This window comes from Oryzias latipes, chromosome 18 (genome assembly GCF_002234675.1).
Source record: "Oryzias latipes chromosome 18, ASM223467v1".
Lineage (NCBI taxonomy): Eukaryota > Metazoa > Chordata > Actinopteri > Beloniformes > Adrianichthyidae > Oryzias > Oryzias latipes.
This window is the reverse complement of record NC_019876.2, coordinates 21,053,820-21,077,225: the sequence shown is the minus strand read 5'-3', so window position 1 is coordinate 21,077,225 and position 23,406 is coordinate 21,053,820. Positions and strand designations below refer to the sequence as shown.

General features: G+C 39.1%; 1 protein-coding gene across 1 annotated transcript in view; it reads right to left on the bottom strand.

Moving 5' to 3' along the window:
- LOC101158803 (tumor necrosis factor ligand superfamily member 10) overlaps positions 1 to 23,406 on the bottom strand; it is a 63,126-nt gene that overhangs the window by 7,571 nt on the left and 32,149 nt on the right. The gene's annotated exons all lie outside the window — the stretch shown is intronic.

Genomic DNA, 23,406 nt, shown 5'->3' with positions numbered 1-23,406 from the left:
AAGGTTGTACCTGACACTCTTTACAGTGGACTCTTTTCACAATAGTTTCATCTGTTGGGGAAGGTTCTCATCCATCCAGGTGACGATGTCTTGAAGTTGAGCCATACTAGTAATTTGACTTAAAATCTTCTTCATTGGATGAGCAACAAAATGCTCCAAGGAAAAAGATTTGAAGTCCAGTTGCTATGACTCAATTTCAAGACAGCTTCATCTATGATGATCACTTGTAACTACTGTAGTTGTTAAAGTGGATCCTTGCACTTGCTCTATTTCCTCCATTTGAATGCCCACTTTGTGACCTTAAGCTACACAGTGCAAATCCAAGTGTTGGGTTGAAATATGCAGCCAGTCTGCAGCAGTCTGACGGGAGCCCCTGAACTGTTTCTCGGTCTAATGGTTGCTAATTTGCTGCAAAGCCAAAAAACCCAAACAAGTTAAAGTTCACTTTTCTTTTAAAATAAAATGAAATATTTTTGGCAGCTAGTCACTTCCTCCTGGGCAGAACTCTTAAGCCAACGCAAAACAGGACATGGTTGCTTATGGCTTAGTGTGTTGGAGCATACAGCGGCTAACCCCGGGGAGAACAGAACACTACATGGTGTCTACTGGCTTAGGCGTTTCATGCAGTTAGACTGTTTCAGCGTTTCTCATGCTCCTAAAGCGGAAAATTACCCCTTTCATGAAACATACTCTGCACACTCCAACGACAGGTAATTGCCTACAGATTTTCTGCCTCCAGTTTAGAAACAAACATTTTTTTATTGCTCTCTGAGACACCGTCAGGTGTTCCTACCAACAGCCTGTCTTCAGAGTGCAGACTGGACGTGTCTGCTGTCTTTCAGACTGAAATCGTCACATGGGAATCTACTTAACTGCTAGAAAGTTACGTTCCCTGCAGTAGCGGCATGCACAAATCATTTATTACAAGATGTAAAAGCTTTCTATAGCATCTGGAGACTCCTGACCTGCTACACATTTAAAGGTGAGCACACATTTCCTCCACAGTTACTATCTATCAGTAGCCTTTCCTCTGTCCCTCTTTGCATCTGGTTCATATTTTGGGCAAACATTTGTAGTAAAATATGAATATATTTAGTGAGAAAAACGTCAAACACACTTAAGATCAAGACATAAATCCTAAAACACAGAAATTGTTTCCTGAGGAAGCTTTCCATTAAAAAACTCAATAAAAAAACCTGAGAAATCTCCGAGTAGAAAAACTAGAAACAAGTCTCACTGGGAACACTGATGTGAAAATTCTTTATTATGATTTATTCTTTTCTTCACTCCACGTGAGCTCATTCTTTAAGATAAACAAGAGGGATTGCTTAAGAATGGTTTCTGCAGGGAGGAATTATAAATAGGGATAAGTTACATATTTAAACAGTGACAAATAACACATCTGAATTTTTCAACTATTCTCAATAGGCAAATATAATATTTCTAAAATGTGATTTCTTTAAAAGTAAATGAGACTTGACTGGTGGTTTCTGTGATGAACATTTTTGTACTCCAGAACATTTTTACTCACCAAATGTTTTGAGTCATGCCGACATGCTAATATGCAGACGTTACCACGTCCAGCCACTTGGGTTGTGAACAAATTCCCTCACTCTTCACTACTAAGTGCACCACAATGGGTCTTTGCCATTTTGTCTGGGTTTCCGAATCTACAATTCCAAAATCCAAAGCCCTGGCATAGCCTATGTTTGAATTACATTAAGATCCAGGGTACTGGATAGTCCTGTACTATGTAGGCCTTTAGGAACCAGGGAGTAAGGAGGGAATTCAGACAAAGCCTTGGTTGATATGAAAGAAAAATGAAAAAAAGTCAGTCACCTACTTATGCAAAAACAAACTCTTCAAAATCCCTGCTGGTCATTTAAACCGTTAGCCGTAATGCTAACTTAACACTTACGAACTATTTGATGCTTCACGGAAGCTCATTTTCTGATAAATCTAAAAGCAGGATCCAGCTCCAAGTCATTGGGATTTTATTGGAAAAAGCTTGAAAGTCCAAAATTACCTCATGGCTTCAACAACAAGAACACAAATGAAGTCCTGACCTAGTTCAAAGATTCAGTCCAAACGACTGGGACCAATAATGTTGAGGTGTTCCTGGTAGACGGGGCCAAAATGGGAAAAAAAGGAAGAAGGCATTCATTCAGCTATGTTTATATCGCCCTCGGCAACCTACGTTTAAGCGACCAGCTTCACCTTCACTTTTTTTTTTTTCAAAGAATTTGAACTGAATACGTTTTTTTTTTGCCTTTAGATTATTGTATTAAGTGGTATATGCATTTTGTCCTTTACTTCTGTCTGTGAAATGTGCTATACAAAAACAATTTACTTACTTACACCTCCAAAAAAAATACATAAATCTAAACGTGTGTAAATGTGGGTTCAAAACTCTCACATTCACGCATTCCTACGCACATTTGTACTACGGTTCTCGAGCTCTACGTACAAAACCGTAGTTGAATGTGTGTTGAAGGCTAAACAAGGTTGAACTTTGACCACTATAGATGGTGTCCCTTTTAATTCTTAGAAGTGCCAACCGGTTGAAAATTGATCAAGGAGGAGAAATTAATATTTGTGGTTTTTGCCCGGCCAGATTTATGACACCAAACTGTGAAAGAAAAAGCCTGGAGCAAGGCTTGCGAGATTTAGAAAACTTCGACATTTTGCACCAAGCCTCAGGTAGCCACAGTCCAGTGTGAACACCATATGCTAAACACTCATGTCCATTGTGAACAAAGCATCGGAGTGAAGGTTAAACACTGGAATCGTAGTCTTCTGTTTTTAGTCACTCCTTTTCACAACACATGTCAAAGAGACCCCTTAGCAGCTCTGTCTCATTTGAAAAAAAGAAAAAGATTTAAGTTTCAACAACTGCAGGATGAATCTTTACAACCTTAAGCACAAAAAAATACTCGATGCAGTTACCCTTTATTGTGCAAATGTGAAAATATAGTGCGCCACGACAATTTAAATGAATGGAATAAGCCCTTCTTACATCACTTAACAAATAGTTTTCAGAAAAATGATGTTGAAAGTTCAGTTTTAGGGGGATTTAGACATTTCTTTCCAGCAGCTAAGTTAGGCCCATCAAAACACGTGTGCATTTAAATATTCAGAGACCACTACTGACATATGATCTGTCATGGTCTTAGACTGCTGTTTTTGGTTAAATCATTAGTTCGGGGTTCTTCAGATCTGCTTAGTCATGCAGATCCTGGCAGGAACATTTGCAGCGCTGAACATGACCCTGTCTTTCATATGTGTCACTTTGACTTTATTAGACTTAAGGCATTAAATCTGTCAGAAGCCAGTCACCAATGTAAAAAAAACACATTCTTGTGAGTAAACTACAGTCAGGAAAGTGCTATATTCATATTGATGCTAAAATCAACATGCACATGTGTTTCTTTGTTCTTTTTTGCCTAGAAACAGTTAAATGAAAGTTCCACCCACCAATAAACATTTTAGGTCAGAATGACATTGAATTGTTACTGACATGAATACATTAAACTTACTAATTTGCTCTCTTTTTAACCATAAACACATAAATATTAATTATAAGAATGAATGTGCTCAAACAGGCAAAACCATTTGGCATAAATAAAAGGACAAAACCATAAAGTTAAATAAATAAAATATGTAGAATTCTGAGTTTACAAGTATTTCAAGACGTGGAGGTTGATCCAAAGAGGAAGCGGAGAGGAAAAAGAGGGGATTAAGACAGACAAGAATGGATTTTTTTTGAAGATTTGAAGTCAATGCAACCCAATACTTTAATATGTAGTTTGGTGCTGACAGGCCCGCACTGAAGTGTGCCTGTTATGTCAACAGGAAACCCATGGATTCAGGGGGGTGGGTTTAGTTCTCTGAGCTGGGGCAGACCCAGCCTGGTCGCAGAGATTTCTCTGTGTCGACCAACTTTGATGCAGAAAAACAGAAAAACAAAGAGCAACAAAAAGAACATTATGTAAAAGGAAACAAAATTGTGACTCCAGACAAGTGTTTAGAGCTTCATCTCTCTTTTAGACAAAAAGAGGATTTTGCCTGACAAATTATTTTAGTAAAAACGTCAGTGTTTGAGAATAAAAAAACTTGAATGTCCAACTTTAATCACACTTTGTTCCTCTCTCCATAAATAATACTTTTTTGGACAAACACAACTGAGGAAACTGTGCTTCTGCTCATGCATGCCTAATGCCTTAGTTATGTGCATTTGTACAGGGGGTTGACCCATACGGGTGCTGCAGGTTTTTGGGCTCTACATACAAAACGTGCAACAATTGAACGTGCGCTGAAAGTTAAACCAATTCAACTTAGACCAATCAGACACTCGCATTTGGTAGTGATGTGTGGGTAGTGTCCTATTCAAAGCACGGATGTGCCAATTGTTTAAAAATTGATCATGGAGGAGAAATTGTCTGGACAGAATTATATGACACCAAGTCTTTCATATAAGGGAAAAGAGCTGTGAAAGAAAAAGCCTGGAGAAAGATTTATGAGATTTGCACTGCATAGACATTGCGCACCTAACCTCTTCCAGTTGTGAGTACATGTGCTAGTTTTGAGTAGCGACATGCCTGCGTCTCCCTACGTTACCATTACTTACCCTTGCGTGCAAAATGCGCATGAACATTTTCGTCCGACTACTTTGATTTTTTTGTGGGTGTCACCTGCGCACCCAATACAGGTTTACCCATTTCTTGCCTGCAGACAACCCATATCCAACCCGAATCCAACCCTAATGGTAATTGTAACTAAGGCTTAAGCTGTTTCTTCCAAACGTATTGCTTTAATCTAATGATACTACCTGAGAGGGTTGACGGGACACTTGGATCATGTGTGTACAACCAACAGATTTTTCAGCAGCAACCAAACTTGTTATTGACAACTATCAAATCCAAAAACAATGCTTTAAGGCATTTTCAGAGGATATAGAAACATCTGCAGCAGACTCAATAGCTGAAACACTTACTAATTCACTGCAACCTTGAATTCAGGAACAATTATCTCCAACAGAAACCAGAGCAAATGAATTTTCATCTTGATGTGTTAGGTTCATCTTAATAATAATAATAATAATCATGGATTGGATTTATCTGCACTTTTCCAGACGCTCGAAGCGCTTCCATTGTGTGCATTATTCATTCGCTCTTCATTCCTACTTGGAGATGGTAGAGGCGTGGCTGCCAGTTCGCGCTTACGCACCGGGATCATTCACACACATTCATACTGGTAGGCGGTAGCGTTAAGGGTCTTGCCCAAGGACCCCCACAAGGTGATGTTTATTGCTCACCACTGATATGGTAATTGCCCCCGTGTACCATTGTTTATTCCCCCCCCCCCGGAATTGAACCCTGGATTCCTGCGTGGCAACCCTTTACCATACCAAACATCGTCCATGCTATTTAGAGATCCTGCTAAGATAAAGCTAATGACTTCCTCTGTCCCTTGTCTGAAACTCTTAAACCATTTGATAGAATGGCAGTTTACCTAATGGGGGACTTTAACTCAAACTGGTTTAATGAATCAGGTTAGCGCTTGATGGAGCAGAGAAACAAACAACATGTACAAGCTGTTTGTGTGAACGTGGGACAAGGCTGCTGTTGAAAAGGAAAAGGTTTGGAAATAGATAGAAATGCTTAAACGTTATTCCCACCAGACCTAAAAGTACAACAAATGAGACCTGGTACAGAATATTGACCAAAAAAAGAAGGTTGTTACACTGACATAAGATGAAAAATCAATGTCAGAAGGCCTTTTTCTCTGCTTCAAGGCCTGCTAATAGTAGTTATTGGCCTATAAGCCAATACCAGTTCCTTCAGAGTTGTTTGAAAAGATAGATTACAAACCGTTACAGCTTCTATCTGTTTGCTAAGTTGTTAAACAAAAAATCACAAAACATGAGAGAAAAAGACAAAGAAAAAAGGAGAAAAGGAAAAAGCCTATGTACCTTGTACGAAAATTTAATCCAATATTTTGATGTCAACTTAAGTAGCTCCCTAAAAGGGCATGCATGTTAAGACTTAAGATGTTACCGTATTTTTTATCCATTGCTGCTTTTTAAGACCACTTTGAAAACCCCTTTAGCCTTAAAAGCACCAAGTGAGACTCTTAAGCTATTACTGAATTTTACCACGGCTCACTAAGGCTCATATGCTGGTCAGAAAATGTGTGAAACTAAGTGGAAAAGCCTCAAAAATCACCTAAAAACTGCCAGAGACACTAAGAAATGCAGACATGCTTGGTGATTTTACTTAATGTTAGAGTTTATTTTTTATGTTTTTCTTACATTTGTTTCCTTGTTAAAAACACAAGGTAATTTTAGTTTTACTATAGGTAAATGGGTTGTTTTTTTAAGGTTTTCTTGGAGATAAAATCAGGCTACCGGAATTAATTTGATTTTGTTAAAACACAAAAGAAACAATTACAGATTTGATTTAATTTATTGGTTTGTTTCAAGCATAAGTTGTAGACAATACAAGAAAAAAATCACACAGGTTAATCAAATACATTACAGAAATATGAAATGCATTCAAAAAAAGCGAAACAAAAACAATTTAGGTCAAATCTGAGCTGATTTATTGCTTGAAAAGAAATGCGAGGAAGCAAGTGTATATAATTCCACACTACTGAATTATTTCATAGTTTATAGTTTTACATAGTTTTCATAATCTGGCTTTGATCAGATCAAGTGCAGATTTTCTTGTCAAGTAACAAAACTAAGTGCTCATTGATTATTGATTATCCTCAGAAAACATTTGTTTTATGATTTTGGTAAACAATAAGATGAATCACACATCAAGTAACATGTGATATTCATTGATCATCACCAGGAATGCATTTTCATATTATTCCAGTAATCATCCCTACACATCGCAGATATGGTCTTCAAGTAACAAAATAGAATGCTTATTGATTATCCTCAGGAAGAATTCTTACATATTTTCAATAAATATTAATGAAAAAAATGCACACACACACAGACACACACAGAGTATGCAGTTGAGTAAATGCACCTATGGTTTTGCCCACAAAAACTATGCACTGATTATTTAATATCCTGAATTCTAAAAGTCCCTAATTACTCTTAAGTATTTAGTGTTCACTATGACCTGTCGTGTCCAGCATGCCTGTTGAAAACATGACATGAACATTTTTGCTGAATGTGTTAAGCGATTGGTCTGCGACCTTGATATTTCCTGCGTGTCACCTGTACAGGTTTGCCCATTTTCTAACTGAAGACAGCCCACATTCCCTTATAAGAGGAATTGTGACTAAGGCATAAAGAGGCTACATGTGTCCTTTGTTCAGTTGGACCTTCGAATCGCCTCACAACTTGTCTGGAAATCTCCTCAAGAAGATGACCTTATTTTTGAGGGGCTGCCCTGGATGAGAGGGCGAGCAGTCGTGGATTATGTTTAGCCTCCTTTTGGCATGGAGTTTCCTGAGATTAATGATGAAGAGATCTCCCTTCACGCTTTGATTTACCGAGCGGCTTCACACAAAAATGCTTCTGACAATTTGATTTTTCTTTGAAGTCCTTTGTTTTAACAAAACAAAAACTATCAATTTAGGGAAAATGTATGCATTAGATGCCTATTTACAGCCTAGCTTAGTCTAGTAAAAAATAAATCTTAAAAATGTCACTTTCAAAAAAATAGAACTTTATTCAAACGGCTATAAGTTCAAATTGATCACAATTGGAAAATGTCTGTTTATTCAAGAGCCACTAATTGAATTGTCTGTGAGTCCATAATGTAGACTCTAAAGTATATTTCATATCAATTTTTTGGCCATATGGATTTGATATTCTGAACTGTGCATGCCTTTAGTCATCTGACAATGATTTATCGACTTTGCAGCCTGACAGCACTTATTCAGCTGCAGTTTATCAGTGAAAAGCAGAAAGGGGAGGTTTTATGATAGGTAATGTACCAGTGGCCTACTTTATGCCAGCTTAAGATAAGTGGTCTGTTTACTGTGGGAGCTTCCTGCCAGAAAAATGCCGCGTCCACTCAAGGAAGCAGTGGAATTTACACAGAATAAAAAAGGAGGCAGGTATTGCCCATAACTGCCTTTCAAGTCCACTTTTGCTTGTTTCCAAACTTCACTTTCTTCCTGTCAATTGTTACGCAGTTTCACAGAACATTTTCACAACCAGGGTGACTGTTTAGACACCACCAACATAATACCTTCTTTGTTCAGTACATGTATTTACATTGTCCTGCATGCTTGTACTCTGGGGCTACCAGGTTTCTCTGCAGAAAAAGTTAGGAAAATAAACTTGATCGATCTGGTTCTGTAGTGACATTTGTTCTCCAAAGCCTCAGTTTTTTTCTCTTTAAAATTTTTCTTTGTTCAGTCTGCCAGCTTTTTCTTTTCACAGGTATTTACCCTTTAAAACATTCTAAAAAATATTTTAAACTTGAATAAAGCCAAAAAACTAAAGATCGGCCACAGAAAATCAGATTCTTTTCCTGCTTGCTGGATTACAGAAGCCCGCATGTGCATACCAGGTCGATGCTTTGCGCTCATACAAACACAAAAGACTGAGCAAAACCACAACTGGGTCAGAAAATACAGAGTGATTGCGCATTTGCATCAAAAGTCTGTTAGTTTGCTAACACATTAAGATTTTTTTGGGGGGATAATTTTTTTTAACTTTTTGCTAGAAGATTTTTTTTTTTATAAATGTGTGTGATGAACGCTCCACCCCTTGTCCAGAAACCCAGAGGGGGTGGAGCTACGCACCTTCAGATAAACAATCATTGCGGTCTTGCACTTGATGCGATAATTATTCTATCATTTCAGGAACAATTTCTGAAAATCCTTTTAAATTGTAGGAGCTTTCAGTTGATTTTCTGCTTCGGTAGATTGTTTGCTCCAAACCTGTTAAAAGATTTGGAATGGGCATTGGATCTCGGCTGGTTTAAATTTGGATTGGACCAAAACAAAGTTGTTGTATTTATGGTTCGGTTCAGCAGGCCTTAGCAGCTCAGCGAGTTGAGATGTAGACTGCACTCTGAAAAGCTTTTAGACTCTATCAAGAGCTTGGTCTTGTGAGGAAAGCTCAGTTCAGTCACAGACTCATTGCTAGACAGATCGGATACTGTTCTGTTCTAAGCCACATTCCTACTGAATCGTTATCTTAAATTAAACTGCTATTTAGAGTCAACTGGTATGGAACTCAGTGTTAGAATAAACAGACAAAGTCCTCTTCGATTTTATTTTTCTTCTCCAGGCCTGGGCGTTTTATGTATACATAGATTTCATCGATTAGTCTTGAATTTGTTGTTTCAGATGATTCATTTTTAAAAAAAATCCAAGATTTGATTTTCTCAGCTCTCTTCTTTCTTGGGCTTCCCTTGTTCGGAGTAAGGTCAGCCCGCTGGTCTCTCGCAAGGCGCAGAAATAATCGTGGACTACAGAAGGAAAGCACCGCCACATCAGCCTCTCATCATCAACGGGACTGTGGAGGAGCGGACCGACTGCCACCGGTTCCTGGGTCTGCAGATCACTAACAGCCTCAGCTGGGAAAGGAACACTGTTGCCACAGTGAAGAAAGCCCAGCAGAGGCTGTACTTCATCAGGCTGCTGAAGAAGGCGGGACTCAAGTGCAGAACCCTCACCCAAGCCTACAGGGGGCGTGTGGAAAGCATCCTCACCAGCGGACTAACAGCCTGGTTTGGAAACACCACCATAAAAGAGAAAGATGCTGCAGAGGGTCATCAACACAGCTGGCAAAATTATAGCTTGCAACCTTCCATCCATCGAGACCATCTACAGACAGCGGAGCATATGGAGAGCAATGAAGATCATCAAAGACAGACACCACCCCACCCACGCATTGATCCAGTGTGTGGACTCAGGCCACAACCTCAGACGTCGCAGGCCTGAAAGCATCCACGCACACACCACAAGCTTCCACGACAGCTTTTTCCCAACAACAATCAGAATGCTGGCACAGGACATCACAGAGGGCAGACTGAACTAAATCATAAGACATGCCATCCAGCTAGGACACTAAGTGCAATTAACAATTAACTCCACATGTGCAATAATTCATCTGAGAGATTGGGACGCTGCGATATTCATATTTATTTATTCATATTTATATTTTATACTTTGTACTCTCGTTGTCTAATTTTTATTTTATTTGATTTCTTTTCAAATTTTGTCCTTTTTATAGTCACCCTGACCTGAGAGATGCCAAAGAAAAATTCCGATGTAGTATATGGGCAATGAAAACCTTGAATCTGAATCTTGAATCTTAGGTGAAGATGGCAGACAGCAAAGAGGAGAGAAAAAACAAAACAAGTGCATGCGCCCTGAGAAGCGCCCTCACCCCCCTAACTTCTTCAAATTACCCCCGTGTTTTGTAAGCTAGTGGTAGCTTCCAAAACCTCTGCTGCATTCTGCTAACGCCTCCATGTAACTGTAACGTTTACTTTTGGCTGATGAAGCAACGGGACATGTGACGATGTTTAACGGGATCAAGACAGAACTGGAGGATAAACCTGTTGGACTTACAGCATCAACTGAACGTTCAGTGTTGGGAGTAACGGCGTTAAAGTATAACTGCGTTACTAACAGCGTTAGAAGTTAAGTAACGGAGTAATCAGGCTAAAAACATTACGTGGAAGCTCCTCCCACATGCAGCCATGGCGGCGAGCTTATGAACAGATTTTTGTGACGGAGAGGTGGCGGTCCGTGTGAGGGTTAAGACGTGGTGGATAAATACAACAAAATGAATTCACAGAACATTTATAAAAACTGTATTTTATAAATATAATAACAGGCATGAATTCATTTTGAATGAAACTTTATTATTAGTGCCTTTGTAACATTCAGAACCGATGTTAAGCTGAAAAAAAGCCCCCCTCGTCAGAGCACTAAAACTTTGTCAATGACAAGAATCCAAAACCTTATCATGTCTTTGGGCTGTTTTTTTTATGATTTTATGTAAGAATGAATCCACTAAAGGCAGAATTAGAAAAAAACAAAACGTTTTTAGTCAAGCTGCTCCCCTTTAGTAGATCTATCTTTTTTTCAGCAGGTTTGAATTTGACTTTACAGTTGGTTCAGACTGGCATTGTATTAACCTTTGTGCTATCTTAGATGACCCCACCCTTACATTGACGTGTAAGGGTGGGGTGTCATGACAAAGGTGGATAAAGGTGGAAAGATGTCATGTAATCCATGGACACCAGTGAAGATCACAAATCATTGAAGAAAAAAGGTTCAGAGCACTGTCTAGTGGGTCTAGATGACCCAACTCCCAATTTTAAGTGCCTAGGACAGCACAAGGGTTAAAGTAATTCTGTTAAGGAAACCACAAGGTATCTCTTATGACGATGTCACAGCAGCGCATGCTGCATAACGAGACACAGAAAAGCATGTAAAAAAAGTAACAAGTAAGGGGTTGGACCCTTTTTTCCTCCTTGATAACACGACAACCGCTGCTTTACATTTGTCCCCGGCTCATCTGTCCCTTTAGGCTGACTGTGATTAGATCACTTGAGCACCGGCTACTGTTGCCATTTTGGTTCAATTGTTCCGCTCCAAGTATGGATTGCATTCAGACTAAGGAATCTCAGAAACAACTGGAAACAACCCCCTCGAAAGATGGGTCCGAGAGCGGTTCCTCGTCCCGGACCAGGGTGCGCTTGGGTGTATTCAGACTGAAAATTTGTTCCAGATTATCGGGGGAATGGACTCTGGTTCACTTTTAGCGGACCAAATGTGTCCAGTCTGAACATAATCTCCCTGTAAAAGATTTAAGCAGCTAACTATTCAGAAATGGAAACAAAAAACATTTGCATGTAAAATCAATAAAGCATTACAACATCAAAGCAATGGAAATGCCACCCACATGCACATGTGAGGCAAAATCACTAATCACGTGTTTGGCCATTCTAACATATGGTCACTCTGCAACTGTCAGTTAGAAGTTAGCATCCAGGCACTTCAGCTCTTTAACATCGTCCATGCAGTGTCCCTTGATGCCTTGAAACTGTCTGAGTAAAACAGCAAAGCATTGCTTCACATATGAAATCTGGTGAAGACATTACAGTCAATGGTCTGACACAGTAGATAACTCTACATTTTTTATGGTTGAACAGTTCAAGAATTACATTGTTATTTAATTTGTATTCATTTGAATAAATTACAGTGATTTTTGATTGTATAACCTTTTAAAAGCGCATATTAGAAGCAGCTTTGACTACAGACTTTTTGTGCTAAAACAGAAATAAGTTTAGGGATCCATCAACCTACACTAACAGTCTCAGTCTCAAACTTAAAAAAAAAATATCACTTTGATCTTTTCATCATATTCATCAAATGCTACAGTTGAAGCCAAGGCAAAGTTAAATTGTTCATATCATAGAACTCACTTTAAGCATTTTCAATAAGAACATTTTGTTTTGGTGCTGTTTTAACCCTTGTGCTATCTTAGATGACCCCACCCTTACATTGACATGTTCTCCCTACCATGAAAAAGGTGGATAAATTTTCGCCGACGTTTAACGCCTCGTGACTAAACAAAGGGCAGAGTGTGCACACCGACGCGAAAAAACGCCACGCGCCAAAGCGTCAAAAAAAACAAACGCCTCGGGTTCGTTTTTTTTTTTCGACGCGTCGCGTCGAAATCTATTCGACCAATGAGAATGGCGCTTTTGCACACGTGTCTGGAGCTTCTGAAGTTACAGTAAAACACAACTTGGGGGCGCTCAAACACAAAACTGCCTTGCTGAGCACACATACCAGCGAAGAAGATAGACGCCAAGTAGCGTCTACACTGCCGCAAAGAAATAATGACGGACATTCTAAAATATCCCCTTACCAAGTACCAGTTGGAGCTACTGATGCTTGAAATATTCATGTTTTCTTTGTATTATTCTGACAAGCGCGTAAATACCTTCTCTCTTCTTCTGAGTGAAAAGCGACTTTAAGAATCGTAAAGTTGCGCAGCGCCACCTTGTGTACAGGAGTATTTCTGTTTACATTAAGCGCCATCTAATGTCAGGGAATGAAATTGCATGTTCGCTCGGCTCACCGTCAGCGAAAATCGCCTGGGTGTGAACACAAAAAACGTGGCGAAAAACGCTGGCGAATAACGCCTGGCGAATATTCGTCCCGGTGTGTACGGGCCTTAAAGGTGGAAAAATTTCATGTAATCCATGGAAAGCAGTGAAGATCACAAATCATTGAAGAAAAAAGGTTCAGCACAACAATTGTCTAGTGGGTCTAGATGACCCAACTCCCAATGTTAAAGTGCCTAGGATAGCACAAGGGTTACAGGGATCCTTCAGCACATTCAGGCATTTACTGCATGTTGATAGTATTTCTAAACTGTCTGCTTCAGACCTCTCTTGCATAAAAAGGACCAAAAGAAACAGCCAAAGGAAGAGCACACCCCAGATTTTCACTGTCTCTTAGGCCAAAACAAGCTGAAGATGTGAATTTTAAGCTTTCTTTAAAAATACAGTGGGGGAAAAGCCAGTAATATTTACAGTAAAATCAGTCAGGCTTATTCAAGGTTGCAAGGTGGCAAGCTTCAAACTTCCCCTGTTCGGCCTGTCAAAATAGACATATTTATCAAGCATGCTGTTTTTGCTTGCAGTGTGATGACTTCATTGGGTTTTTTTTCATCTCATGGTTGTGTTTGTGCCAACTTTTTCATTTTATCTTTCATGCCGGCAGCACAAAAATCCAGAATGAAAGCAGAATCTGGGGAACCTGTGGTTAAGTGATAACATTTCATAAAAAGGCTGAAATGTAGGAATTCTCAAAAGCTCATTCTATGGAGTGAGGTGGATTGAAATGCCTTTTTCCCTGCATGAGTCCCTGATCAGATCAGATACGCTAAATAAAATATAAATTAATTAAAACCTAATCTACTTGCAATGATTGCCCAACAAATTGCATGGCAAATACTGCACCAGTTGGCGATACAGTAAAGCGTAAATACGGTCAGTCCTGCTCCTTCCAGCCCAAACGCTATCAAGCTTCAGGGAGCCTAGACGTCAGAGAGAACGTGAAGCAGTTGTTTGGAGACGAAATGTTCCATGCACAAATATGTAGAGGCTGAAGGCTTCCATGGAGCCTCCCAGACGCTCTGCATTCTTATACAGCTTCATCACAGCACACATGGTAAATCAAGCAACTCAGACCCGCTCCATGTTATTCTGAAAAAGAACGGCCATAAATATTTTTTAGCATTCGGCTAGCGTTGGCGCTGCTTGTGTTTGTCAGTTGCACTAAAGGTGTAAGGTTTATTTTATGACCAAATAATCCAAAACTTTTGTAACTTTAAAAACCCACTCTTATTAAACTTTTTGGAGTTTTTAACATGTTCTTGTAGCAATTTTATCAGAGTTGAGGACATCGATAAAGAAAATTAAGATTAAAACTGCATTTCTATATTCAAATCATGAATTAGGAGCAGACAAAAAAATACAGTTTGGAAAAGCTTGTAGTTTTGACGTAGAAGCTACAACGGCGAGTTACAAGGTCCCTGCTCCACTCCATACTGATGCATCCACTTGTAGACAACTAGATCCATGTTTGTCTTTGTTTTCCTCACCTGAGCTGGCATCTGGCTAAAAACTGTACAGTTGGATGGCTCCAATATTTCTTGCCGTTTTGCCCCGCTAATGTTAGGTTGGAAGTGTGAGTCCACCTGATTCAGCTCATCATCAAACTCTGCAGAAAGCCTGCCAATGACAGTCAGCAAAGGCAGGTGTGTTTGAGCTGAGTTGGACTGATAAACTGCACGACAGTGTTCCCAGAGGACCAGGGCTGGGAAACACTGGTGTGAGGGGCTGTAAGCTAGCGGTAGACAGTCTAAGCAGAGGAATGATAGGAAATGAGGGCAGGCTTACTCCGTACCAAATTTCTGATGAACTCCTGCCGCTCTGCAGAAATTATGTCCTAGAAAATGACTCAGGTTTTATAATTTTGGCTAAAAAGTCATAATCATAATTAAAAAAAAACTGGGAGCGCTTTTAAAATAGATCAAAAGATTTCCAGAGTGAAACCTTAATGTACGTTTTAAAAATATTAAAAAAGTGTTCTTATTTTATGGATTTGAGTCATTTGTTATTTCTAAAAGGGGAATTTCCCTCCAAACAGGCCTGAAATAAAGGATTTAACACATCATCGTGACAACACAAAGGCCCCCTTTAACTACTTCTAATGCAAAAAGAGCTGTAACCCTAATTATCAGTGAAAAAGAAGTGGGGTGGGGACAGAAGAATTTCATGGGGTTGCTGGAAGAGAACTTGGCTGGAGGGATGAATGGAGAAAAAGAGGGTGGTCGACGCCAGACACAGAGCCTTTTGTGTTTGTCTATCAGCTGGAAATCACTAACATTATCACAGGCTGCCACCCCACCCTGCGTGTATCTGCCAGCGAACAGTGACTGACATTTGCTTTTCAATGGTCGACTGTAACACATAATAAGATAAGGAAGTGCTGCCCAGAAGCCAACTACTTCTCTTGCTGAAAACAGACCTCAGACAAAACCAAGTGCCTGCCAGATAAACATGTTGTCAAACTCACATTATTCAGCTTTTTTCTTTTATCATGGAAACCTCATAACTTTCCGTTCAGTTATCTTTATTAAAATGCTGAGAACTTGAAACTTGATTCATTAAATACAACAAGCTAAAACATCTCGATATAGTTACATGTTTTTTAAGTGTTAAACATATTTTACAATTATTTTACATTTATTAGATCAAGAATTTGTTAAACTACAACAAAATCCTTTAGTTGGTTGCTTGAAAAAAACGTGAAATATTTTGTCTCTGGTTTTCCAGACAATATTTCAAAAGGCACACAAAACTTTTTTTTTTTTTTTTTACATTTTTATTATAATAAATGTTTTGCTTTTTGCCCCCGATTGACTCAATAGCATTAGCAAACCCCAACAATCACCTGTAATCACAGGTCATGAACATCTGAAATTATCTGGTGGGACCTCTAACTGCGTTTTGAAAGAAAAAAACTGGTTTCTACCACATAAACACACAAGTAAATAAATTGTTAGACAGCAGGGTAAACCGTGTCAGAATAAAGGCTCTTGCTCTTCGTATTGAAAACTCAAAGGGCACAATTCCCCATTATAATGTCACCAAACACTTTACAGCATGGTGAGCTGCTTTCCAAAGGTCAAACATTGAAGGATCTGCAGCTTGTCTGTCCACACCCTGATCGTTGATGTCAAAACAGATGTTTTACATCAACAGCTAAAAGCCAAATATTCGCTGTAGCATCACCGCTGTGGGAAAGAGAGAGATCTTGAGATAAAATATGCACACAAGGCACAACTTACTTTTACCACGGACAACAATGTTTGATTAGAAATAACACAAGTAATGTATTGTCTGTTTGGACAGAAGTTTTGCATTACTGTGTGTGATTTAGTAAATGTTTTTGCAGATGTGAGCCTGCAAAGAACCATGATTGCTCAAATCTGACCACTTCAGATGGATCTCAAGTCCAGTGGTGCTCTAGGTTTGATTATGCAAGAAATGGACAACAAAAGGGATTCGGAAACCAAACCTTTTTTGTACGCTGCCTAGTAAAATATAAAGCTTGACAGAGTTGAATAGTTTGAAGATTTAAAAAGGCCTGGCCTTTGAGGTCCATGGTACTGTAGGCCTGAAATGATAATATGCTTCAGAATAAAAAATTAAAATAGAGTTCTCTTTTCTATAAAAATATAAATCAACGAACAATTCAGAAATTGTAATAACCCATTTTCAAATGTTCTGAAAGTCATTGTTGGTGGTTATGCTTCAAACAAGTTCTTTTTAAATTGAACATGTTTGATTTATATGTTGTTCACCTTTTGGCTTATCCCAATGGGGGATAGCACAGGTGGTTTGGCAGAGAGTTTTAATGACTTTCTGACCCAACCCTGTATTTACAAGGCACAGGGAGACCCATATTGGCAGCAGTGCAAAAGGGTCATGCCTAAGAACCTACAATGGATTTTTAGCTCATTGCACACCCCGAGAAAGGAATCCAATCAAGGATTCCAGCACTGCTTCAACTTGCTGCCATTAGGCAGATGATACAGAACCCTACTGACCCACATACAGGAAATCCTTCATCCCTTCTGCCTCTGCTTTTAATACTTGAAATAAACTGTTCTGTCTTGTTTTCTTGTTTTTGTTTCTAATCAGATTTGTACTTATTTTTTTTATGCATGCTATGTGTTTAGTAATGTCTGAAATGTTTTTGAGTGATTTAAACTTGTTTTTTTTAGCCATACAAATGTGTTACTAATACAGGCAATAAAGTTTATGAATTTGAATAAACATGTTCTGACCAAGAAGTGAACTAGGAGCACACTGGAGATGTATGGCTACTTCTTCTAGCTCTCTGACTATTATGTATTTATTACCACCTGTACCTCCTCAATATTCCACAATGACCTGCCTGAAATTTTCAAACTTTTTCCCCGATTCCCTCTCATTCAAATTCACACTGAAAGCAGTTTTTTTTACAAGAGAACCTGGCTGCAGACATCAATGTCCAGAACCAGTAGCCCTAACAATTACGGGTTTTCCCATTTAAGCTTTAACAAAAGTTTTTCTACAATTCTAAACACTTTTGGGTCACAGTCAAGGTTAGGGTAAGTTGGATGATTTCCGTTTTCGGCCGATGATGTCATCTTGTCTGCAGCCACGACTCGCTCATTTTTTTTCACGGTACTGATGTCATTTCCTGCCTTTGGTTTGCTTCCACTCTTTTATCTGTGGACAGCCGCTACACAAAAGAGTGTGTTTACGTGTGAAAAAAGAACATAGTTCTTGGGAGAACTATGGTTTTATTCCTGATCTGCACCAGATCCGCTTAGCTTTTACACTTGCCAATACGAGCAGACTTCTAGATAATAAATCAATAAATGAATCAAACCTTCATGTGTGAATACACCACTTAAGAAAATTTAAATATCAGTTAGAAATTAAACATTAGTTGGTACTTGGGAGCTCTGCTACACATTCCTGCTGTGTTTATGTTGACACAACAGAGTTTCATCCATCACTGCAGCTCATCTCTGCAGGTTCACGTTTTACTTTAGTGTCTCTGGGACTCAAAGGAAAACAAAGCTCCATTGGCTTTCTAACTCTGTGATGTTCATGTAAACATATCCTAAACTGTGGCAGTCTTCAGACCATTCTTAAGTTTCTTTTTCACTTTAAGAACAGAAACAGCTAAGCACTGAACAATTTATATAGGACTGAGGTTATCAAATGAAAGTTTCTGCATCTGTGTGCATACAAGGTTAATTGAGCGTAGAAGCGTTTGGATGTTCTCATCAGCTAGTTTGGTTGCATTTGCACAAATGCTAGACATTTTTGTTCCTGTTTACTGAAAGCAACAGCATTTAACAGCACACTAGGATTTTATCACTCAAATAGACCAAGGAAGAGGCCGGCGACAGGGATTAAAAAAGATGGAGGAATGGCGAAAGTGTCCAAGCTTTTCACAAAAAGAAGGCCGCATTTTGGAGAGGACAAATTGTGTGAGAGCTGGTTTCCCAGCAAGAGAGTTTGAAAACAGTAGAATTACATTCAAATTAAAAACTTCAGAAATAAGAAAGAAACTATTTTTTTTAATCATAATAACATATTTAAACCAGCACTGCCAACGTTGCTCTGCTTTTTGTTTTTGAAGGCTATCTAAAATAAAAAAAAATTGTAAAAGAAAAAAAAAAAGTTTAAACAGAGCTATTTTGAAACAGAGACTTTTCCAGGAATAAATATTTAAAAATCAATTGGGTTTTAGATTTAAAAAAATAAACAGTAAAATAATACATTTATTAGAAGATCAAATGTTACTTGTGCAGCCTATGTTTCTGACTCATTTTAGATGCTTGCCGTTGTTTTCGGCACAAATGGTCCCACATCATTGGTGGCCTTTGCCAGAGCACAAAACCGGGTCATGTAGCTAACAGGGAGCTAAAGGCATGGACAGTATTCGGTGGAACTGAAACTTTGGCGTGTGGTCACTGTGATGCTGCCCTCTTATGATCAAACGTTTTTGAAAGTTTACTTTACTCGATCAATAAGATAGACAAGATTTGGTTGGGATTATGGATGCGGGAAGGTTCTGGTTCAAATCCTGGCAAGGTCATTTCTGTGTGAGTTTGCATTTACTCCCAGTGAATGCTTGAATTTTCTGGGCACTCTGGTTTCCTTCCACAGTCCAAACACATGCTTTGAATGTTGATTAGTGATTCTAAATTGCCCCTAGGTGGGATATTGTGAGTGATTGTGTGCCTGAAACAGACTGGCGACCTGTCCCAGGTGTACCCCGCCTTCGTCCAACAGTAGCTGGGACAGGCTCCGGCGATTTTGTGACACCGAAGGGGATTCAGGAATTTGAGAAGATGGATGAATGGATCGAGATGCACTGTTGAATTTAAGTCGTCACGGAAACAAGGTTAAATGAAAACATTCCAAAAGCAAGCAGTACAGTTGGGTTTTATTGGGTTTGGTTGGGTTTTTGAGGTCTCAGAATGCTTCAGTCAGAGCCCACGTTGGACTCTGATTTCAGACCATTAAAACATGGATGAATAGGATATTGGAGCTGATTTAAACTAAAATTCCTGGAGCCCACAAAGTATGCCTGTCCCCTTATCTAAGAAAGTCATATTGGTTTTTGATCTTTTGTTTATGGACTGCTGAAAATACTGCTACCCAGCATGGTACAACAAAAAATGCTGTTAAAGCTTGAAGTACAATGACAATAAAATCTCTTCCTCTTTTTTAATATTCTTACATTCATGTAGAAGTCAGTTGCATCAGTTGGTAAAAGTGTTGTATAACACTATGAGTGTTTTTTTCAAAGAAAACATCTATTTTGACTCCATTTCAGCTCAAATTTGAGATTTGGAGTTTGTCAATCAAAACCATTTTAGAGAGGTTTTGATTGACAGGTAGGTTGAGCAAACAGAGCTTTAAATTGTACTTTGTTCTGCCCAGTTGACACTCCTGGAATGTTGTTGAGGTGGGACTCAGATCAACGCCACGCTTGATTTTCATTTACAGAATTCAATGGTTGACATAAGAGACCATCCATTCAGTATATTTATGCAGTTAGGCCACTGAAGTGGTTTATCTCCCCAGTGATCTCTTAAATATTATTTCTTATCCGCCAGAATAATAAAGATGAAGATTCCCTTGCTCAGTTGCCTGTTTACTTCAACTGACCAAAAAGAAAATCCTTACATCTACTGAATTTCAGGGCTAAAACGATGGAGGAATCACAACTGAAAGCAATAAAACAGCAGGCTGTAAGAGTTGCACAGTGTTTCCAAACCAAGCTTACATGAAACTTGGCTTTGGACATGAAGAATAAAACCTTCTCATCTTTTAATGTCTGGTTCTGATTGTTGATGATTTTATTTTATACACTCAAGCTGAAAACGAGATCTTTGCATCATTGCCAAATGTGATGTTTTATTTATTTTCCACCACTATGAGGTGCAGTTTTGGTGCATGTTACCCCATCACAATAACATACAGTGAGAGCAATTCTGGTTTCATAAGGTTTTTATTTAAAAAGAAAGCTGCAAAACTTTTAAAATACCTAATAAATGTGCAAAAAAGCTAAAAAACTTTTTTTATTTGAGTTCATCGGTGGTGAAACTGCAAAGTTCAACATCTTTCTACTCCAATTCTATCAATTTGTCAAACTTTAATACTTTATTAGTTTAAGAGAACTATATTTAAGTGTATATGTGGGTGAGTGGCTGTCTTTTCCAATCGTTTCCACTTTGTTAGATTACCACTGACAGCAAACAGGGGAAGTAGCGTAGATATGTCACAACTTGACTTGTTACATAAGTGGCATTCCATCATAGTGCTACGCTGGAATTCATTTAGCTCCCAAGAAAGGGCCATTCTTTTTCTAATGTTTGCAGAAGCATGTCTAGGTGCATGAGTTTAGACACATGTGGAAGTGATTTAAACACCTGATTTCAATTATTTGGATTGATGAAAAACACCGTTGGCAATACAGTACATGTAAAACAAAGGATGAACTCCTAAATGTATGATTAGTTCCAAAAATGCTGATGCAAGCAGATGCTGCCAACCAATTACTGTATTTTCAGTACTATAAGACACACTTAAAAGCCTGAGTGTATTTCCAAAAGGGACAGAACAGTGATCCCTTGCTATAACGCGGTTTACATATCACGGTTTCGCTACTTCACGGATTTGCATAGTGTATTTTGTTCTGCATTCTGATTGGCTAAAAAGTCACTCCGCTTCTTCTCTACCTGTGCGTCAATAACGTTGCAGTTTAATTTGTAAAGGTACGTAAATCTGCTTGCCAAATTTACAACAAGTAAGTGCAAATTCTCTTGCAATTTCGAGTTTCTCTAAAACCCATAGAAAAAAGAGCGACAACAACTGCCAATCACTATGTTCTTCTCCCGAACAAACACACCTGCACCGCAAACATTACAGAGCGGAGTCAGGATGCAGCAGCTCAGTCTGAAGAGCAGTGAAATACACCTAAGTCAATATTTGTCCCACTGTACTTTGTATTTTTTTCATAATTGTTTTAAATTTCCTCCCGTTTAATCCCATTACTCGGGTCGCGGTGGGCAGGGCTAATCTCCGCAATTTGAAGCCTTCTGTTCACATTGATGATTAAAATTATTATTTGACAGTACAGTACAGAAGTTATTTGTTAAAAAAAATGTTTCTAAAGTACTTGTATTTGTGAAAAATGGTTTGATCTTTCTTTTCAATGTATAATAGAGTATTTAATTGTATAATAATTGTTAAAAAAAAAAAAGGTTTAGACTTCACAGATTTTGCCTATCACGGGTTCTTTTTGGAACGTAACTCCCGCGAAAAACAAGGGTTTACTGTACTCCTAACAATCCAGAGCGCTTTATAGGTTTTGTTTTTGAGAGGTTCACGGTGCTCTGTCAAAATGTTTGGTTGGGTGTTATTGTGAATACACTAACGCGGCCAACGTGTAGTGGTGTCGGATAATTCTTTACATGTTGCAAACACGGTTAGGAGTTACAAATAATGTGGAAACCCTAACGCTACTAAAACTTCTAACACTTCTAACACTTCTAACACTTCTAACGCTTCTAACGCTTCTAATATGTAGTGTGTCACAAACAAGTACTAGAGTTACTGCGAACGCAGCTAATAAAGTCCGACTGACTGACAGATTTATCTCGGACCCTTTATCTCACTTTAATGTGTCTTATAGTTCGATGTACCTTGTATATAAGACAAAAGTTCAAAAATAGATTATTCACTAGCTGTGTTTACATGGGCAAAAGTAATCGGACAGAACGCTTGATCGGAAGGAAAATGTGTCATGTAAACACGCCGTTCGGAATACTCTGCCCCGATCAGACTTGTTCGGATCAAAATGTCTTTCCGATCGAGATAGGTGGGTTATGCCGATTGTTGATCCGAGCGTTGTTCATGTAAACGGTTCATTCCGATCGTGTGTTACTACTACTCTGGTTTAACGTCACGCATAGATGGTGTTTTGCTCCAGAGAAGGCTTTGGAGCTCAAACAGGACCGACCGGCTGCTCTGTGGACGCCCGGTGCGAAGCGCCACTTTGCCTTCGCCCCACTGGCTCTTCGCCTCTCCCCTCTCTTACAACCCTCATGAAGGGGGTGTCGGGGAGGAGCGCTTCGTGCCCCGTGACGTCTGCACCCTGTGCGGTCCAGGCTCGGGTGCCGGTGGACCGAGCAATCTGTGTCTCTGAGCAGAGCAGTCAGACTTATAACTGTGTGTTTGAGGGGAGGGGAGGATGCCTTGTTACGTTTGCGTTTTGTTGTTTTGTTATGTGTGGGAGACTTCGGACTGCGATCCGTCCCGCCGCTCTGGGTTAGCGGCTGCCGGACTCAGGAGAGCCTTGTGTCTGAGCAAAGCTGGCTTTGGGGGGCTTTGGGGCGGTGTGCGACCTTTTCAAAGCAGAATGTCGCTCAGTCCTTAGAAACTGTTCAAACAATCTCGTGGATTTGTGTTTCCAGTCGTGTCCCGACAAAATAAAGGCTGATGTTATTCCACATTTTTACGTGCAGCCAAGATGCAGATTGCAGCATTTCCTGCATGGATTTTGTGTTCATTAAACAAGGCTAATGTTGTTAGCATGTGTTAGCCTCTCCTAACCCTTCTTCCAGCTCCGTTCTTCCACATAAAAAAGCACTGACCACACGAATTAAACATAAAATGATGAACGAACAGGCGCTTCATAATATTCATAACATTAATAAAAACACGTTTAGAAGATCGTCTCATATATTACCGAGCTGCTGCATGAATGTATATGGCAACTCAGTTTGTTTACAACGGGACTCATTTCCTCTTCCGGTAT